Raw genomic sequence first — 21501 nt, 5'->3', positions numbered from 1 at the left:
AACTTTTACAAGGGTAGCCCTTAGTCTGTGGACTGAACCAACTGTTAACTCCTATGAAAGTATAAGTGTTCAAAGAAGCTCTTTAAATGACAGTCTGTGAATAAATTTTGGCTCATCTAGGTAGTGTCTGCAGTACTCTGTGAGACTTCTTATATAAAAAGCTCTGAAAAATCTTGCTATTCCAGGTCAGTAAGTCAGGAACTTATTTAATACTTAAACTAAGGGAAACATCCTCACAGAGTGCTTAACTGAAATCTATTTAAAAATTTAAGTTAAACCAATACAACTTGTTTCTACAAGCTCAGGGCATGCTGCCCTGCATTTATTCTGCATATAAAGACTTCTCCAAAGGGAACACAGGGAATAAGATCCCAGGTTTGAGAACAGTCCATTCCATATAATCCTGAATTAACTTGCAAAAAGGCCAGCCACTGTTGGTTAATGCCATTCTGGCTATGGGTTTAGTACATGCTGTTCCCTTTAATACCTCATTGCTCTACATTCTTAATTCACTTGAGCACTGTGCGCACTCAGTTTTGGGGCAACATTCATGTTTCACCCATTGTGCCAAAATACCCCCTGCCATCACAAGCAGGCCTACCAGGAGATCTGGAGATATTATAGCCCTTATTCATAGTTCTAACAAAAGGCAGCTTGGTTTATTGCTCTCTCCTTGTCAAAGTCTTTACATTCAAAGCCATTATATGCCAGAAAGCAGGCACAAAGGAGACTGTCTTTATTTCTCATGACTGCTAAAAAACAAATAATAGGTGGCTATACGAAAAGGGAACTAAGGTAGATATAGCAAAGGACACATCCTCTCCTGTGTGTCACCAGTTGTCACCCTATGCTTGCCTGATCTGAAACCCAAATTTGAAGAAAGATGGATGCCTAGAAATAAAAAATCTGCTCACTTTTTAACTGAAACTAAACTCAAGTTTCATGTGTGGAATTAGGAGACTTTCATAAAGCCTTGTCTGGCCTTGGATGATTCTGAGGTATTTTTGTTGGGCCCCAAACTCTATAAACTAGCCACTACTAACAGCTTCCTTCTGTGAAAGGCTCTGGTTCAAACTACAGCAAAACTCAAAGGCTAAGTCCAAAATAAACAGTTCCTGTAAAAGTAAATTGATAAATAGCTCCCCTGTAATCATATAATTAGTGGTACAATGTGCTAACCACTTTTGTGAAAGCAATTTTAATGCTTGCCATTCACATTGTCAAAAATATCATTGACCCAGTAGCTTAAAAACAATTGCTGAAATCAATGTTGGTCTCTACTGTGGTTATTAATGCTGGGGCAGATCTTGTTGTATACAGATAGCAACAGATCCTTCATTGGTACACATTCATGCTGAATTTTGTATTTTTTTATTACTTCCTAAGAAAATTTGGAGATTGAGGCAGGGTGGCAAGGATCCACACCTGGCCTGCTCACTTATCCCCAGCCACTGGATCCACTAGCCAGACTTCCTGCACACTGAGGACCACTAGCTGGTAGGAAAAATTGTATGACAGCAAATTCAAAAGTTTTGATATCTAAAGCCTCAGTTATACAATCATACTTCATAGAACATAGATGTGATCCCCACCCCAAAGGCTTTCTCATCATAGGGATAGACTCCTACATTTGCAAATCGGGTAAAACCCAGAGTAACAAGAGGGACTTTAAGGAAATTCTGCACCTCTTACTGGGAAATAGAGATCAAGATGTTTAGAGGTCCATACAATCAGGTCTAAATAAGTGTTGGAATTCAATCAATAGAAGCAAATACCCTCCTTTTAACTTTATCCAAAATAACCATCAAGACTGGAAAACTTCTGCAGTCTGCAAAATGTTTTATCTTTGTAAAAGCTCTAGCCCTTATGTGTGAAAAGAGTTTTCCACTTGCCTACCATTAAGTCAGTAATTATAGAACAACATTTCTCAAGATGTAGACCATTCCTTAGGAAATAGGAAATAACTTCAGTGGGCAACATTCCTAACCTAGGCTAAGAAGCCATTATTAAAAATCAAAGCTCTAACTCTTGTGGTTGTGATGGGTGCCTGCAAAAAAAAGGGAGCAATTGGCTCAGAAGGATCTTCCTGCAGCTCTTACTCCTGGACATGCACTAAATCCACCAACTCCAAGAAGTGCTAATGCCAGTACTGCTCACTATTTCACTACTAATGCAAGAAAAAAGGAAAAAGTGCCCTAGAAGGAATTTTTAACCCAGTGATTCTGAGTGTAAACATTAAAAGATGGCATATAATAAGGAAAAACTAGAATATACATATGCTAAGGTGTTTGAAGTAGAAAGCTCATGGAAAAGAAATGGTTTCAATTGATTTCACTTTGGAAATGAGCTCAGCTTTTAAAAGCCTGAGAAGTACTATTACAGGAAGATGTAAAGATTTTACAGTAACAGCAGATGCCCAAATAGCAACAAAGCACTGCACACAAAACTCCTGATTTGCAAGTAAACAGCTGTGCAGCCCATGCCTATTATTTTCAACTCTCAATTTTCAACTCCTTGCCTCCTGTGCTTAAAAGAAAATTCCTTATTAATAAACCAATAAACCTACCTATAAATATTATCTTCCATTCAAATGTCATTTAACCATAGTTTGACCCAGAAAAGGGATTCCGAAGCTTTCTTTATCAGCACACCTGGTTTCAGTACAGTAAACCAAATTCTTATTGGTTTCTCATCTCCCACTCCTCAGAGTGATTCTGATCACTCCCCATGAATGATACAGCTTCCCTGTCTGGGAAACACTAATCTTGATTGTAAGACTTAAAGAAGAATGAGCAGAAGTGCCACCACCTTCAGAAATAGGTATATAGTCAATATACCTTTCACTTTGAGATGTCAGTATAAATATAGACACACTCAATCTCATACACAGGTACACAAGGGTTAATTCAGCCAATCTATAAACTAAGGACCTTTTTCCTACACTCTGGACCAAGTAAAAGGAAAAAATAAGCTTATATTGTTACAGATATTTTTATTTCTAAATACTCAGGAAGAACATTGATACTTCAGTAATGGACTAGATGGACTGTAGTAATAATTGTGCAAAAAATCATATCCAGGGCAACAGCATCAGGGTTTGATGTCTAAATAAAACAGTATTCTGGCATGTGCAGCTCCTGTGATGGACTTGGAAGAAGACAAACCAAATTTCAAAGGAATAGCAAGCCAAACCTATTAAATATAAACATGATGTTGAAGCCAGTCCTTCAGTCCTCACTAGTTCAAATGTTCTTCCATACCGACAGGACTTGGAAGCCAAGTCATAGCAAAGAAAGCCATTTAGAATCAGTGATGGAAATAAGTACAATTAAGACTGGAGCTGTAAAAGCAAATAGAAATATGTGATGTAGGACCAGGATTGTCATGTGCTGTTTGTTGTGGAAAATACCTTGAAGGTAACTTTGTCTGTAAAATTGACAGTATATGAACTTTTACAAAAAATACACTAAAAAAATAGCTCTAAATCAACAGGAAACACTGAGAAGGCTGGAATTTGGATTCATATTCAGCCCTTCAACGAGTTCCATTCTACAATTACTCTTTTTCAGAACAGCTCCTTTTCTACACGTCCATACTATTCAAAACTTCCAAAGACCATCACCTGGAGGCTGGGTGTCAGCTCCACTCATAGACCATACCATGCAAACACTGGAATTTCCACACAGCTTCAAGAAACGCAGCTCAGCACAAATCTAGGAACAGATGCAAAAGGCAAAACCAACACACTGTTACATCAAGCAGGTAGTATGTCTGCTTGTTTGCTTTCAGCTCCTTCTCTTACTTTGAGCACAAACTGCCTTTTAGAAAAGTAGAATTGGGATCTACTCAATCTTCATATTTTTGCGCTTTTAACAGAAATCAAGAGTTAAATCCTTTCATGACACAGCTGCATAGAACAGAGTAGAAGAAAACTTGATCATGTTGGGGAAGGGCTGCAGGGAAGAGGAGGCAATGGTCTTTCATTGCTTTGTTCCGGACATGCAGGAAGACAAGATGCAAGGGATGTGGTTTATTTTGGCTGCAGCTTTATTAACTCAGCTCCTCTGGGAAGTGCCATCAATAACTTGTACAGTACAGGTCGTCATTCTTTCCATAATCATTCCCACCTGCTGGGGAGCTGCAGTTGGCCTCCTTTCTACCATCACTCCTCCCCTCACTCCTCCCACCCCCACCTCTACAGCTGGCCACCAGCTCGCTACTGACCACCATATCCCCCCAAAAGAGAGTAAAGGGGCTGGAAGAGACAATTGATTCCTTGCTGTTACAGACTTTAGCAATTCTTACTCTCTCTCAGCTTTTTACTTTTCTCTAATTCTTCCTTCAGTCTCATTTTATCACATATTCAGACCTTCACTGAACAAATGTCAATATTGCATATCTGCCTTATGGAGGAGACAGCAACTAGCTTGGCTGAACTTGTCTGCCCCTCCATCCTTTTTCCCACAGAGTTAACAGTGCAGATTTGTGGCTAAGCATAAAGCTTCTATCATCCTCTGTGTATACAGACTCAGCAAAGGGCCTCAAATAGAAATAAATGCCTTTTATCCAGAATTCTGATTATCATGACATTTACAATTGCTGTAACAGTTCGAAAATACCATTCTAAAAAGCAAAGGTTTTTAAAAAGCTGGTTTTTACACTGGTCAGAGAAAGTGAGAAGCAGAGAACAATCAAATTTCCTTGATTTTTATATACACATCAGAAGATCTCTTTTACTTGCACATAGCCTTTGGCTGTAAGAGTGGATATGATACCAACAGAGAGGGAGACCAGAGGGCTTGGAATGAGAGGGACAATGTGTTTCACAAGTGCCAAGCCTGCACCTAAGAGGGGATGTACCTACTGACTATCTGCACACACAATCAATCCCTTGGGCTGCTCACACATCAAGTTTATATGAAATGTAAAGGTCTGCATGTAGACCTGCTCCCCACGTTTCCTGGCAGGAAGATGGGCTCAGAGTGTGCAAATTCTGTGTGGAGGAATGAGGGATGAACAAAAGCAGCAAGAATTACACTCCCATCAAAAATCTCTCTTATAAGAAAATATACAACCAAAAGCACACACAGAAAAGGTTTCCTGATACAATGCCAGCTATTTATCAGGTAAAAGCCACAAAAGTGTATATGGAAAATTCCATCTGGTATTCCAGTGTTATGACTGCTGCATCTTAAAAAGCAATCAGTCTATTTTTGTACTTCTGTTCGTCTAAGATTTTTTTTTATTTGTTTTGGCAATGTATCTACATTTTCTATGAATTATCAGTGAACGTGGGAAAGGCTTTCTAGGACCTTCAGTGCAACAAATGTGTTTGGAAATACTTATATTTCTTAAGCCATTAAAATGCAGTTTTAAGCAGTAGCTATGATATCACTGCCATGTCTTTTTAGATAATTATCTCCCTTCTACAAGTAGAAGCTAGTGCAGACCCACTGACCCTTCTCCCTTCTGAACTAATTCTCTTTTCTCCTCTTACTGCTTCAGTAACCAAATTGAAATAATTAAAAGCTATACCAGATTTAGAGGCAGTGTAAGACCAGAAATGGATCCGTTCCCATTGACTTTAGAGAAAATAGGACATCAGGATGCATGATGCTGGCTCCAGGAATACAAAATTAGAAGGACTTTGCATTTTTGCTTTCATATTTATTTATTTTTCGCACAAACTTCATTAGTAAAATCAACTGCGTAAAGAAAAAATGCATTACTAATAATGGAACACATTTTCATATGTTTTTTATGTTTTCTAAATTAATTTCCTTGAAAATTAAATACATAATTGAAACATAAACTATATATTTATTGCTCACAAAAATATATCATGATCAAGATGTTAAATGTTGAACTACTTAAGAAATTTACTCCTTTGCATTTTTCACATGAAGTTGCATTATGGGAACTGATGGATCTTTTCTGGAATCAAGGACATTTTTCTCTGTTCCCAAATGCAGAAGAATGGAAATATAGTATTCTATCATTATGCTGTGCTTGGTCCAGGTCCATTCAATTTTTTTCCTCGTGTTTTGGAAATATACAGACATGAAAACCAATGTCTGCCTGGCCCAGCAGGAGATAGTAAAATGCTTCACAAACACCAGATGGGATTTTAACAATGTTTGTAAAACATAAAACGCTTGAAGCATTCTCTGCAAACCAAAAAAAAACCCCAAAAACTGAGCATGTTTCATCTCATTATAAGTCTTTTTTTTCACCTAGTGGAAATTTTCACATTTTTATTATACAACTGACACTAACAGATATCTGACGTTTAAAACAGACCCAAAAATCAATTATTTTTGAAACTAATATTGATACAGATACTTATGTGATGTCACCAGTGTAAATAATAATATAATCTTTATAATGTGACTGCATGGTCTCAATGTTAGAAAAAGAAAACAATCTATACTTTTGTTTCATTCTTCTATTAAATAACAAAGGCATTTGTGGGTTTCAAGATACTGTATTATGTTTATGTTTCTAACCATCAGATAACATTTTAAGAGTACAAAAGTAGACTGCCTATCCATCATCACATCGGAAGAAATAATAATGAGCTTCTACTCCTCCAGGATTAGGAATGCTGCTGAATGGAAAATTCAAGAAAGCTGCTTTTACCACAAGATACAAAATGATTTAAGCTGAAATTGTCTGGGGGAGATGAGCCAAAGGCACTGAATTTCTTATTAAAAAAGGAAAACATTTCAAAAGCATTGAGAATACTTATTTAGACTATTTTCTAACTAATTTTTTGTTAGTTCAGTTTTCCTTTCAAAGCTATCATCTTAAAATGTAAGGCAGCAATAGCTGAAATAATACCTTTAAAATGGAATTATATATTTAGAAACAATCAAAAAGAACAACTCATGTCAAAGTAATAGTTAAGTTCACAACCATTCTGAAATTTCAGCATAGTGCCTGTATAATGGATGAACAGAACCATCAAAATCTTGAAAGTCTTCCCAGGATGGAAAATCATTTTAAGCTATCTGAAACAATTAAGTTAATTTTCATGTAATATAATATAATTCTCTAAAAGAGAGACTACTTTTCCTCTTAAGTCCAAACATAATCTGAATTAACTGAATAGTTGAAAGCATACTGTATAGAAGTATTCTTATTTCTCTTGCTAAACATTTCTGCTTATATATTTCTGCTCTTTGCCAAACAAAGGATATGCAGCTCTTGTATAATCTGACAATTTGCTGCCTCCATCAGACAAAGAAGTTATTCCAAGATCAACACATCCTGGACGTGTTGCTAGCATTAAGGGGTGTGTGCTGTCCTGATCAAGGAGACCTGGTCTCCCCAGCTTGGTAAACTGCAAAGTCACACTTTATGGCTCCACTTGGATGCAATCCCTTGTGTCCCCAGAAGCACAGCAGTCCAGGTTTAACCAAAGGGCTGTCCTTTTGTCATGCACTGAAGATGCCACTGCTGCACTCTCAGGGGAAGTGACAGCCAGTGACTCCAGAGAGCCCAAAGCTCCTCTTTCTCACCTCCTGGCAGAAAACTGAGAGCAAACAAGACAGTAGCACTAGCATTGCTCTTGAAGTCAGTATCAGGGTGTGACCAGTGTGTGTAAATGGAAGGGTGGCTTTGTATGAAGCAGGAATCCCAAAGTCCTGCAAGCCAGATGAAGAACTCAGATGGGGTAAACTCCTACCCACCCTGGGGGTCACTTCTGCATGGGCCTGCTGGCAACTTCAAGGGCAATCAGAGTCATACTAAAGAAGCACTAAGCAGCACAAGATGTAATGGTGATAATGGTGGAAAATAGCTTTTGTGGCTGCTTCTTCAGGAACTAGACACCTCATTTAATGCAGTTTCAGCAATCTTCAGCTTAGGGAAGTAAGTGGTGGTAATGCAAAATGGCTTAGGTTAGAAAGATTTAATTCCAGAAATGCCTGTTTCCATCTGAAGGTACTCAGGAGAGTGTGGCAGTCTAGATATTTTTGCATCAGGTTTACCAGATCCTCTCAGTTGCAATTTATATCTATCATATAATTTTAAAGAGGTGTCAAAGGAATTGTGGCCCCCTAGAATATGCCCCTTTTAGTTGTGACTCTTGGATGACTTTATACATAAAAGGGCAGGGTGTTGAATGAAGTAAAGCCACAAATGAGTTATGCATGGTCATCTTTAAACCAGAAGAGTATTTAGTGCCTTTAAGTTTCCCTATCCCTTTGCACTGCAGGCCAGATTTTCATAAGGTGAAGCTTGATAGCTATATATTTTATGAGCCTAACTTTTGCATCAGAAAATGCCACAATTGCATTAAACACAGCTTTATTTCAAGAAAACACATGGATATTTGTGTGACTAAAGGATCAGTGAGGTCTTACTGAATTCAGTATGAACCTTTCCACCAACTTCAGTGGGATTAATGTCAACAGTAAAATCATATTTTATTAAGAAATGAAAGATTTCTGTAGACAATTGCATAAAACAAACAACAAAAGGATGGAGTAGATATGTCATGATGTTTGGCTTGCTTTGTGAAAGTCCTACCCTGAAGGTCGTCCAAGAATGATTTCAGAAGAGGCAGTGCTGGCATAACATTTTTGTTATGCTTTTTGTAGAGTTCATTTTTATATTAATTTCATAGCAGATATGGCTATAGCAACTGAAATGTTATGAATTATTAATTGATTATTTTCATTCTTTTTTCCTGTGCTGCATTATTGTACTTTCTGAGGGTTTCATATGAAGTGCAGTTTGTGCATATTGGTTAAATATTTTTAAACCAGTAACACTATCAGGCTAAAGAAAAGCCAAAATATATTCTACTCATGAAAATTTTATTTTGGTTAAGTAATGTATAGATACATACACATGCTACACATTTGGCTGCATCCATTTACAGACAAAATCTGCCTCCATAGAAATTTATGTGCTGAAACAAGGGACAAGCTTTAAAAGCTGGAACACTTCAATAGAGATCTTTTTATAACAATCCTATAATTTGAGTTACTCAGTTCCACATGTGGCACCCCCTTGACAGCTACAGCAATTGTGAGGCTACAGTCACAGAATTAGGAATATAGCATATAAACAACCAGTGTCGGAAGGAATTCACAGGATAAAACATCTCTCACTATGCAGTTCTTTACTATAATACTCCCTGTAAAACTCTGGTCTTTGACTGTTTTTATTTCACAAAGACCTCGTTGATTTTGTATCAATTTTATGCAGTTTACAAGCTAAAATATGTTTGTGCTTCCTTTTGTAAATGGCACCCCTCCAAACTAGGCCTGAAATGTAAAAGTCAAAATAGATTTTCTCAATTTTATACTCATCAGTATCACCTGTAGAAGATGCTTCACAGCTGAAGCTCCATTAGAAATGCTATTGTGCAAGACTGAAAATAAATCAGATCCCTCTCACTAAATTTGTTGGCTCTTCAGAATAAAAAAAAAGCAGCTAAAAGATACTGGCAAGGGCTGTGCTACCTTTGGAACAGCTGCAAGCACCACTGCTCGCACATGGCTGTAGAAGGATCTGCTGCAGGCTGCTTACCAGGGCCTGCCTGGTGGTGCCTCAGCTTGCATTCTGCCCCGCTCTGGCTTGCTTTCTGTGCCATTTTAGGCTTCAGAGCTCCTTAATCGGTGCCTCCATGCCTTCACAAACCCTGAAGAAGTTCACAACTATAGCGCATGAGTGTTGTGGCCCTCTGGCTTAAATGAGAATGACCCTCTAGGGACCACACTCATCCTTAACGTCAGCACAGCAAGCTGGCAAAGCTCAGCAGATAATAGAGGCAAACAATCAGAGGAAAAATGAATCATTTTTAGTGCACAATTACTGTGAATTGGAGTTTATTCACAGTAATTTTCCTCAAAATTGCTTACATGCAGAGAAGTAGGCTCCGAATTTCAGTGGGAAATGGGAAGCTGTGACTCCCTTTGCCTTCTTTGAAAATGGCTCTTTATACATTAGATTTGATGCAGCAAGAAAAAAAAGTCAGCTTGAAAGAACTTTTTTTTTCCAATTTCTTTTTGGCTGTAGAACAGAACTGTCAATTACTTTTTCTGTGTGTGTATGTGTCCAGGTGCTGCTTTTCAAGTAACACATCCTACCCAAACTCCACATTATGACTCCATCCATGCCTATAGCCTTCAACTCCACTAAATTCTCATTCCTGCCTTCCCTTTCTCATCCAAAAGAGAGTATGAAGCTGCATGAGTACTGAACTACATCAATTTTAATGAACCCAAATGCTAACTGCCCTCTCTGCATTTAAAAATTTACATCTGGAAACAATAATAAAGTAACTTTCCCTATAAGTAACTCTATCCAAGCTACTTACAACTTAAAGAACATTTTATTTGTATTTCTATTTAAATAATTTGAGTAAGGTATCTCTGAGATGCTGGCTGGTTCTCCTTGGCGAAAGAATGCAGTGCACCCTTTCAACCTCCAAATGTGGTCTTTCAGTCTCTTCTGAAAGAAGTTTCTAAGGAAAGCCAGTGGTGTTGGTTCACCTACCTTTCCTAAAACCTATTATTCATAATTTAGAACACCTACTTGAGGACTGTAAAGGCACAAGCTACTGGCTGGGATTCAGTACATTTTAGCAAACATTATCCCATGTTATTATTACAGCAGACAAACATAATGTGCAGAAGAAATTATTTCAAAAGAATTTGTGATTGCAAAGCAGATACGCCTAACATAAAATTAGGCTAGAAAAAAACCTAGATTTCACAGAATGTATGCTGTATTTTAATAAATAGTGCATACTTCTCACAGGATTTTTTTTCAGGCTGCATATGGAATATTTTTTCTTTTGCATTTTGTGATAGGATCACATATGCCAAAACACAGATAGAACTGAGAGTAGGGTAATCATATTCATATTTTTACAACACATCTTGAAAACCCAGGCATTCATGTCAACAGAGTATTGAGTTCTCCAGTGCATCAGAAATGTGCTAGAAAATAAAAAGCCGAGTAAAACTAATGGCCAAAGCTGTGCTCTATTTTTGTTTCAGAAAGCAATGTCTTTGATTCTTCAAGTGCATCTCTACTTTGCAGAATTATTTAATGCAGCCACTTGGCAATTTGCACAACTTGTAGATGTAATGCTTAGGGACATGGTTTAGTGGGACTTGGCAGTGTTAGGTTAATGGTTAGACTCAATGATCTTAAGAGTGTTTTGCCATCTAAATGATTCTGCAATTCTACGGCATGAGCTAGCTCAGCTTTGCATTTGTCCTGAAAGATTTATCTGCTCAAAGCCAGCTCAGTTATTTCAATATAGAAATATAGACACCCTATTCTGTGTCATAATACAGCCTTCGTGAGTCAAAATTTCCACTGAGATAAATTAAAATTAGCATAATAGAGTATGGACTGAAAGACTGGCACCTACAGTTATAGAGTTAAGACAACTATGGAAGAAAATTATTCCCTAAACTTATATTTGTCTCAATGTGAGCTCTGCCATTCATAACATTATATCCCACCTCAATTATTATTAGATTTTTTTTTCCTTTGGTGACAGAAAAACTAAACCTTGAAACCTCACCCTTCAAATTCCAGTATTTTCCATTGTGTGTCTGAAAGCCAGGTATAATGGCAGAGGAGTACCTAAGGTGAGGGTGCTTTCAAAGCAGTTTTTTTCTTCCACTCATTGCCTGCATGGAGCTTAGAATGGTAAATGGTGCCTTAAGGGTTTGAATGTAAGTGAATCGTGCACAGCTAATAAATGCTGTTTATGTGGGAAACTTCTAAGGTAATCACATAACAGCAGTGAGTTCTAAAAATCTACAGTTTATTAAATCCACATATATGTATAAAAATATGCATACTATACCTATACCTATACCTATACCTATACCTACACCTATACCTATACCTATACCTATACCTATATTCTGTTGTCCTGGCAACATCTGGGTCACTGCTGAAATACTGAAGATGCAGGTGGTTCATAAACCTGAAGGAATATTGTTTGTTTTCTGTGTAATATCTACAGTTATCATGCCAATTTAAGTATCAAAAGGACAAAAAAAGTTACAGATGTGCTATTATAACTAAAATTATTTTGAGTGTGTTTACATTATACTACAAAGTCAATCTAAGGATTATTGTGGCAGGTGTTACAACATCATCTGGAAATGATAATATCAGCTGCACACCTTTCTTCACTCTTCTGATAGGCTCCATTAGTGGCCAGTACTACCATTAATCCCATGGACTATATTTTAGGTTCAGCATTTTCAGCAAGTATCTCTAAACAAAGCAACCTGTAAAACATACACTGACTTCAAAGTCTGTTTTACAAATGACATTTGCAATGCCAGTTCCTCCGGGTAAATAGAGAGGCAACTTGCAAAAATAATCCCATGAGGTTTCTTCAAGTTACCTGTGTAACTTTTGCTATTTTTATAATTATTCAGTATAAAATATATTTGTAATATATTTTATAATTATATATTTTATAATAACAATTTTTGTATTTTTTCATAATATTTTTTATTTTTATAATAATTTTTATTTTTATAATAAAATTCTTGGATTTTCTTATTTTCTGAAAAAAAATCAAAAAAATATCCTAGTAATGGTATTGTGACCAGGCTATCTGAGGATACAGTGTTCTCATCAGATCTATAATCATAGAACTATCAGGGTGGTTTTTTAATCTTCCTTCTCATATCTGCTTACCTTGTAGCTGGGTTCATCACTGCTAATATGTGACAGATTTAGCCACCCCGTTTCTTAAAAAGTTCAGAGGGTTCATTCGGAATTACCCCTTGGAGACTGGGCTCTAGTAACTCCCCAAAAAACCCATCTTGAAATATAGCTCACAATAATTCTGGTAACATGTTTGTAAAAGAAGTTTTCCAGAAGATTAGTAGAAAAAGCATGTCTTTTCTTTGACAGTTATCCTAAGTGAAAATCACAGCACAGGCCCAAACACACCTGTAACCTGACATGTCCATGGCAGAATGATGGGAATTTGTTGTGTCAAGATGATCTCACCGCTTTTCCACATATAATTCAAACTCATCAGGTGAAAAACCTCCATATATATCCATGGCCTGAAGAAATGAGAAAATCACTGGACACTGGAGTGAGAGAAGGGAAGGAAACATTCACAAAGGTTAAGTTTAGCCTCCAAAGACCAGATTTGCAAACTAATTCAATTGTTAATAAAAGGAAGTAAGCTGTATTGGAGTGAAATATCAAGGATGCCTAGATAATGACTTCTACTCTGTACCATCTTCTCACTCTTGTTGTATTCTATGTTGCCCTGCTTTCCTCTGACAATGAAAACTTCTCTTTCAAACAAATTATGTGCTTCTGTTCACTACTTTGGGGAAGTAAGGAGAGTTCACCTTCATCTTCCCCCTCTCCCATGCCAAGCATGGGAACAGTTGTGCCAAGCAGCTCTGTGATAGCTGTTGGTCACAAAGAAGGGTGTTAAAACCTTTCCCTGTCATCTAGACTGTGATGCCTTTGCTGGGTGTCGAGGTATGTCAGACCTGACTCCTCTGTCTAAGAGATGATGTGCAAGATTGCTTTGAGATGAGCTGTAAGTGGTTTTCTTCAGCTTTATGAATAGCTGGTACAGGGGACATGCAGCCATTTTCCTGAATGCCCAGGGAGGTGCCAAATCTGCAGCCTTGTCCTCTGCACCTCTCCTCTAGCAAAGGCCTGCTGGCATGTAAGGGGTCAAAGTGCAGAAAGGGGACCCAGGCTTCTCTCTTTACACAAACAGAATACCATTTTCTACCCTGGAATCTAAAAGGCCTTTCAAGATGAACAAGGGGCTAAAGGCTGTACTATACAAACTCTTTTTCAAAAGTGTAATCTTTCACAGAAACACAGAGCAGTGTATGCTGGAAGGACTTAAAGAGGTTACCTTGTTTAAACTCCAGCTCAAGGACCAACTTTAGATTTGGTCTCTCATGGCTTATTCAGTTGAGATCTAAAAAAAAATTAATGGACCTTGAGACAAATTATGCCCAGAATTTGGGGCCAGCTAAAAAGTGAGAGTGAATATTAGTTTACTGCTGGGTTTTACAAAAGAAATAGGATTAGTTAATCTGTATTCTTGCTTCTCCACTTCTCGTTTCTCTCTTTTAGTACCTGAAATCACAGAAAGTGAAAACTTGTTTCTGTCTAGTATTTTATTTTCTGGTCTATCTCATGCTCTTTCACCATAAAACTACAGTTACATCAGAGTGCCTGAGCATTTCAAATGCAATTTTTATACTTCTGATGCATTTTGAAGATTATATCTAATCTATTTTAATAGACATTTGATTGCACTTTTGTCTCAAAGTGTAATTGGTTGAAATAAGCTGCAACTTGTGCTTTCTCAGTTCTACTGCCCACAACGCCCGGAGGCGAAGGGCTCAGAGCTCCTGCAGCAACCAGGAGAGGGAGCTCATGCTTTTGGCTTGGTCTTGTCTCACTGACGGAGGGAGCAGTGTGGAAAGGCAACATAACATCAAGCATGCAGATTCTGCACAGATAAACTCGAGTTTTGATAAGAGATGGCAGCCAAATTACTTTTTAATTCAAGCAGAAGTATCTATCTCTTGGGTGTGTGTGCTTTTGGCAAAACAATAAATAAAATCCACACCTTCCAGTAATAAGCAGTTAAAAAAATGAACTGTTATAAATACAAAAATATATGGGAAGCCGTTCAATTTCTTCACGGATAAGCTTGTGGATATGGTTGGAATCTATTAATTATACCTTGGCCTCATATGCTTTTTAATGTCACTTCTTCTTCAAAAGTCAAACTAATGACTTCAGCTACTGCTTCATCTTCCTCAGTTCAAGCACAGCTTCAGACTCCAGCGCTGCAAGCAAACCTATGGACTTATTTTGTCCATATGAGGATTCTCAAAGAAGTCATACAACGTACAATAAATAGGTTTATAAGATATACCTGTGACTTTCCCAAAAACTAGTTCATCCTTTTAATATGCTACTGAAATCTAATTGCTTGTGTTATTTCTAAGTTGTCGTATTGGTTTTAAGTTGTTTTTGGTTTATTGTTCAGATACCTTTTTTGCAACACCGTCTTTTTGTGAAAGCAAAAATAAACATACTTTTCATGCACTATGGCTATGTTTTTACAGAGATTTCTGTAAAACTGATTTTCTATAATCTGATGAACAGATTCAATTCACTTAAACACAATTCTAAACTTGTTAGGTTTTACTCTGGAAAGGTACTGAGATAGAAATAGAAAGAATAGCTTTGCATGCCAAATGTTATAGCACTACCACAAAAGCCTCTTTAATTTAGACAGACCGCAGTAAACAGTATTTGTATTTGAGAAACATCTACGTACCTGTTATAACATTTTCTTTGTATTTGTCAACTCAAAGCAGCTGTAAGAGATGAAATAACTCAGTCTCACCACATTACACCAAACTTCTACACATCAAAATAATTTGATAACAAAATTAATTTAATGTTAAATTTAATGCTTTCCCTTAGATACATATTCTCAAAAAATATAAATTAAGAGTTCTTACCTCATAGAAGAGGCTTCTCTTTAAAAATGCTGTGGGAAAAGCTTTGTTGATATACTGCTGGACAACTGTAAAACAGGAGGAAGTTCTAAACATTAAAGCTCCAAAGTACAATATACCATAAACAATCTAATTCAATCAGTGCAATAAATCCAAATTTAGGATTTCAAAATACCTTTACTTGGTCTAACTTTTGAAACTCTTTTTAAGTTATTCTCAGTTTGTAATTAAGTTGTTCGAAGTTAGACAGCAAAAACTATTTCTGTAAAAATTAAGAGTTAGATTTTAAAAACAAATAAAGAGAAACATCACATTCTGAAGATTTCTGAGCACAAATGAGCATTACTAAAGAGTGGAGTCTGGTTTGACACCTGTATTCACCTGTAAATTCACTTGTAAATAACATGCTTCTGCCCTAAATAAAATTTAATACAATGTTAATATATATGCATATTATAATGCAAAATTGGACAATTTATCCTTGACACTGTACAGAAGGGGGAAAATTTGCTCTCTGTTACAAATGGGTCAAGCTGTAAGCTGTTGAGGGAATAGAAGCCTGAAGCAAAATAGGACAGTTGAATTCTGTTTCATGGCCACAAGCAACACAACATCCCTTCTGCAGTCTTCCTCTCCTTCCAAATCATTTCAATTGTGATAAGTGCCCATGTCCAAAGAAATAATCCCTAAGATCATTAGCCAACAGACTAGACATCTCTTACTTTTTCTGTAGGAAGATTTACTAAAATTCTGGATGAGGAGTAGTACTAGTAGTAGTTGTTGTTGCTGTTGTTGTTGTCATTATCATTATCATTATTAAGTACATAGAGCGTGTGTTTGTTTTACAGATGAAGATATTTCCTGAAAAGGAAAACTTACAATGGAAATGAAATTGAAAACATACAAATACATTGCTTTTGACATGTGGCATTTGAAATCCATTCCAAGGAGCCAAAGTGAAAAGTAATTGATTTTCAATACCATGCATTACTCTCTTCTTTTGTCATTTTCTTTCTCTTTTTAATTTTTTAATTCCATCTGTTTTTACCATAGTTCACAGAAATATTTCAGAGAAAAATTAAACTTGACCAGCTGCTCCTTCCTATACCACTGCTGCTCCAGACAGATTCCAAGTGGCATTAGACCAAAATGGTCTGATTTACTTTCGATCTTCTTTTTCACCAGTCTCAGGGGCTCATATATTGAGCCAAATGCAGATCAAAAAATGTGCATAAACAGAACATACTAAACCTGAGCTTTTCATATTAGTCCTTGTTTGCCAGTGTTTCCTGCGTGTAATTTCTCAGGGTTCTGATCTATTGCAGCAGTAATACTAATTGTAATCAATGCCAAGATACTTTTGCATAGTGATTTATCTACAAATACATGAAATCATTAACTTAGGTGCTTTGAAACACTTTCTGGAGGAGTCTATTACACTTAATCAGCTTCAGAAAGATGCCTGAGAGATTAAACTTGGGTGGTATAAACATTTTCTCCTCATATCCTACTGTCTCCATTAATTGCTGAAGAAATGTAGCCAAACCCTCAGAGGCCCAAGTTGTTAACAGAAATAAATACACTGGCTTCCATGGTCCAGGTCCATATAAATTTGGATTTCTTTCAGGCAGCCATTTAAAACAAAACTCCTGCAGCAACTAGGCATTTGGAAATTTCAGTTCTCATGACAGCAATTGGAGGGATATCTGAACCATCCAGCATGGGAAACTGCAGTAGCTCTGAAGAGGCTCTAAGGTTCCCTGGGAGATCTCAGTGGACAGAGAAAAGGGCTCTCCCAGCTTGAAGCCAGAAGCCAGCAACTGCTTTGAGCAGGTACCTCTCTTTCTTCAATGATGACAGCTGAAGCTAAATGGAGCCACATCCTGCTCCCTGTTTTGTAAAGACATTAGTGTCATGGGTCTGTGCTGGAGCTCTGTTGAGATGGGATTTATAAAAATAAAACTCTCTCAAGTAAATAGCTTGCTTCAAAGACAAACACATCCCAAAATAAATGCCAAAGAACAGAAGAGCAATGCAATGCAATGCATGTTATAAACATGTTGATGTTGTGTAAGGCCCTGATTCTGACATTCAGTCCAAAAATACATCTCTACAAAAAAGTTTAGCACAAATACATAGGAATTCACAGAGTATTAACACTGTTGGGGTAGTTTGTAGAAGAAAGAGCATAGAAACTTGTCAATTGTGTATTTCAGCTGACTGAATTTATTGCATGTACCAAGGCCTCTTGCCTCTTTCTCTTGCAAGTTTTTGTGGGCCACCTTCCTTCCTCTTCTCTGTAAAGACCTCCCTGTCACTCCCCTGCTCTAAGACTCCAGTTTGCTCTGAGTGTCCCCATTCTCTTTTTTCAAAATACAAGGGCTCATCCAACTCACTCATTTTCCTACACACATCCCTGCTGCAGTCATTCTTCCTCCCTTTGCTTCATGCCTCCCTGCATAAGGGTCCCTCTCTCTCCAGCTCCTTGGCAGCTGCAGATATCCCACTTTTCCTTTCTGATGGTAGGTCTATCCAAATTCTTGACCAGTTCCCTTCCTCCACCTACAGTAAGGGCTTTGTATGATTGCCAGCAACACAGAAGAAATAGCATTTCTCATACATCCATGTATCTCTGGCAGGCACTGGTGGAGACTTTGTGTATGTGTTGAAGGTCACAGATAGTATTTTGCTCCTTCCCTCCCTTTGTGTCATTTTACATTACTGCAGATGGGACTGGATCAACTTCAGAGACTCAACACAGGTGGATAATGTATCCTGACAGTTTACCACCATGGTACAAAGTGTGAAAGAAGCATGTGAGTCACAGAAACAAGGACGCTGCAACAACTGTTCTGATTAACTATAAAGCTTTGGGAATTAATTTTGCACCAGGCAGTATGAAAATACTTTTCAAAAACTTCTTGAGAAATTGAGTCCCAGAAGGCATTTACCATCTGATTTATTCCAAAGTTTCAGTCAATTATAGAAAAAGCTCTGCTGTCAAGAGGACAGAGATGTTTGAAATTTTTTGGTCTTACTTATCAACAAAAAATCTTGACCTCCTTCTCTGCAAAGAAATTTACTTTTTCTGTTCTTACACCTCAGATGACAAATACAGAGAAAGCAATAAAAATACAGGTCTCTCCCTCCTTCTGGAGGGGAATTTACAGGAAAACACAGTATTACACCACATCTAAAGCCTTCTGACAATTTGTCACAATTAAGTGATCCTTTCTTACATACAATTCTTCCTTTTGCATGTCGGCTAATCCCAGAATGACTAAAGCTATTACAACCACCACAAAAAAGAAAAAGAAGTACAAAAAATATTATTGTGACCTCCTTCAAACTACTACAAAACAATGTAATCACTCATTATACAATATCATGCAAATATACTTCAAAACCACAGGAACCCCAGGGTATTTGCCACACAGACACAGTGGGAGAAGGAGGAAAGAATTGGACAGAATTTCTGTAGGTGCTGCTGAATTAAAAAATTAGTCTATTCATGCTCATGTACTCTTGTCTTTTACCCAGAGCAGAATGCAGATTAACACAGCACATACAGGACACAGAAATACATCATGCCTCTCCACATGCACACATATTCAAAGGTTTGACATTTTATAAGGGTTTAAGGAAAATAAATTCATGCTGTGGAGTTAACTTCTTCACAGAAGTGGAAGCATTGACTTCCATGGGAGTGACGAACTTTTGTTGCATTAAGTGAACAATATTTTGAAGACCTCCCTCCAAGTCCCAGTGACAAACCCAACAGAATGCAGAGCTCTCTGGACTTAACTACAGTGCGAAAATGCACAGTAGTGCATTTCTAAATGTTTGGTTCTCACACCTGCTATTATAAGGAGCAGATAGCTATTGATTATTGCTTTTGTCGGGTGAGAAAGTAGAGACCCAAGACTATGCAATTCAGAAAACAGTGATTGTCTGGGGCTACAAATGAGACAAACTTCAAATGGGCAGTTAGATATATCTTGAGAAAATAAGACTTAGTGAGCCAAAATGGGAGCTCTGGTTTGTTTTCAAAGATTAGGTGTTCTGGTAAAAATCTTGTTCCTCATTTAATGCTTACCATTCTTCATGTATCTTTAGACATACCTTACATGTTCTCCTCTTTCTTCTGGATTTACCTGAGACATACAAGGATAAGGCAACAGACCAGTAAGTGCTAGAGTTTAAAAGCTTTATTTAGAGTAAAGTTTAAGCACATAGTTTCTGTGTTGGTGAAATACTTAATGCTTTTGCAGCCTGGCTTTGATTTTCCAAATGACGTCACATCCACCCCAACTCAAAATAATAGGAGGTTCTCTTCATATATCTTATTTTCAAATTTTCACCTTAACACATGGATTTTATTTGCTAAACAGAGAATTACTATAGCAATCAGCTTTCATTTCCTCAAAAAAAATATTCACTACATCTGCAGCCTACATATTTACATGTTTCCCTTGCTTCTTTCCCAAATTTCTAACGATTAAAATGTGCCTGGATAATCCTGATTTTTGCACTAACGTTGTGAACTTTACCATCAGATGTTTTCAGACTAAAAATAATGCTCATACCTATCAATATTTGTTCCAAAATTATACGTATAAGCCAAGTGTCACTGTATGAATTGTAACAGTAATAATACCTGTTTTCTAGTTTTGTCCCTTCCTCCCATTAGAAACTTGAGTATTGAAGAAGATTCCAGATGAATCCAAGTAAATCTTAGCTGTCAGGTATTTTGCCTCAGTCCTACCACCACACTGACTACAGAACTGCTGAGGGAACCGTGCAGCTAGATGGCAGCATGCCAAACTAAAGAATCAATATGATATTGACTATTTCTAATAAGGCATGACATAGCATGCCTTAAATGGCATGAAAACCCCAAAAACCAAATCCATAATGATAAAATAAAACTGTCCATAATATTATTGTGACTGAAAAGCTGTAGTCAGGTGGTAAATTGAGCCAGGGCAATTAAAAATCCTGTATTTCATTAATTTATTCATACCCTACCCACCCTACATTTCAGGTACCAGCTCTTATCACTATGTAAAACAGAAACAGTGCCATTTGCCTTGGTTTGAACATACTCGTGTTAGTTCAAGTTTGTCTCCACAAAACAGGACAGATAATGCGATGCAAATGAACGGGAACATACACCAATAGGTAAATATGGAACCAAGAGAAGACAGCACATAAATAGCCTTCTGCTGTATGTATAAAAAGCCTCTATAGTGATAGACTAAGGCATGCACCATTCTCCAAGGCTAGCTGGGATAAAAGGACAAATGAGGTGTCCTGAAAGGAGGAAAGGATCCTTCTGCTCAGATCACTGGGAAGTTGCTGTACTGCTCTCCAGCAGAACAGCCTCAGGGCTGCAGAGCCGCACACCTGCCCACTGAACCCTTTCAATGTAAGGATTTCAACACATTTAATGAAGAATTTCTTAACCCAATAGTCAGAAAAAGAATTCCACCCTGCACAGGATGTTTGTTTTCTCCATAGTCTAAACACACAGTTGTACTTACTGCCTTCTAGGAATCTAGCCTTCATCCATAGGCAGGAAAGGAAAAGACATGCTACAGTCAGCTACTGTGTTCTCTGCTGCTGTGCTTTTCCCTTTGGCCCTGTATTGGACTTGTCTTAATATTTAAACTAGCTGCTACCTTTGCTAGTACAAGGTCTGTTAACACTTCTGCTTTAAACTCCATTTTGGCTGGGATGACTGATCATTTCAGGATTAAACACAATTTTCCATTGTCAAATGCTCTAGCCACACTTTTTAAAAATAATTTTATTGAGTTTAAGTTTACAAAACAGAAATAGCAGTGAATAGTTTAGATAGACAGTTTTCTTTTTACAGTCCTATATTTAAAACCCAAATTTCACATAAAGTCTAAAATCTGTCATGCTGTAATGATGTTAAGTATTTATATATATTATATATATATATATATAAATATAA

The sequence above is a fragment of the Cyanistes caeruleus genome, chromosome 4 (genome assembly GCF_971803275.1).
Source record: "Cyanistes caeruleus chromosome 4, bCyaCae1.hap1.1, whole genome shotgun sequence".
Taxonomy (NCBI): domain Eukaryota; kingdom Metazoa; phylum Chordata; class Aves; order Passeriformes; family Paridae; genus Cyanistes; species Cyanistes caeruleus.
The sequence above is the reverse complement of the archived record's forward strand: the minus strand, read 5'-3'. Positions refer to the sequence as shown.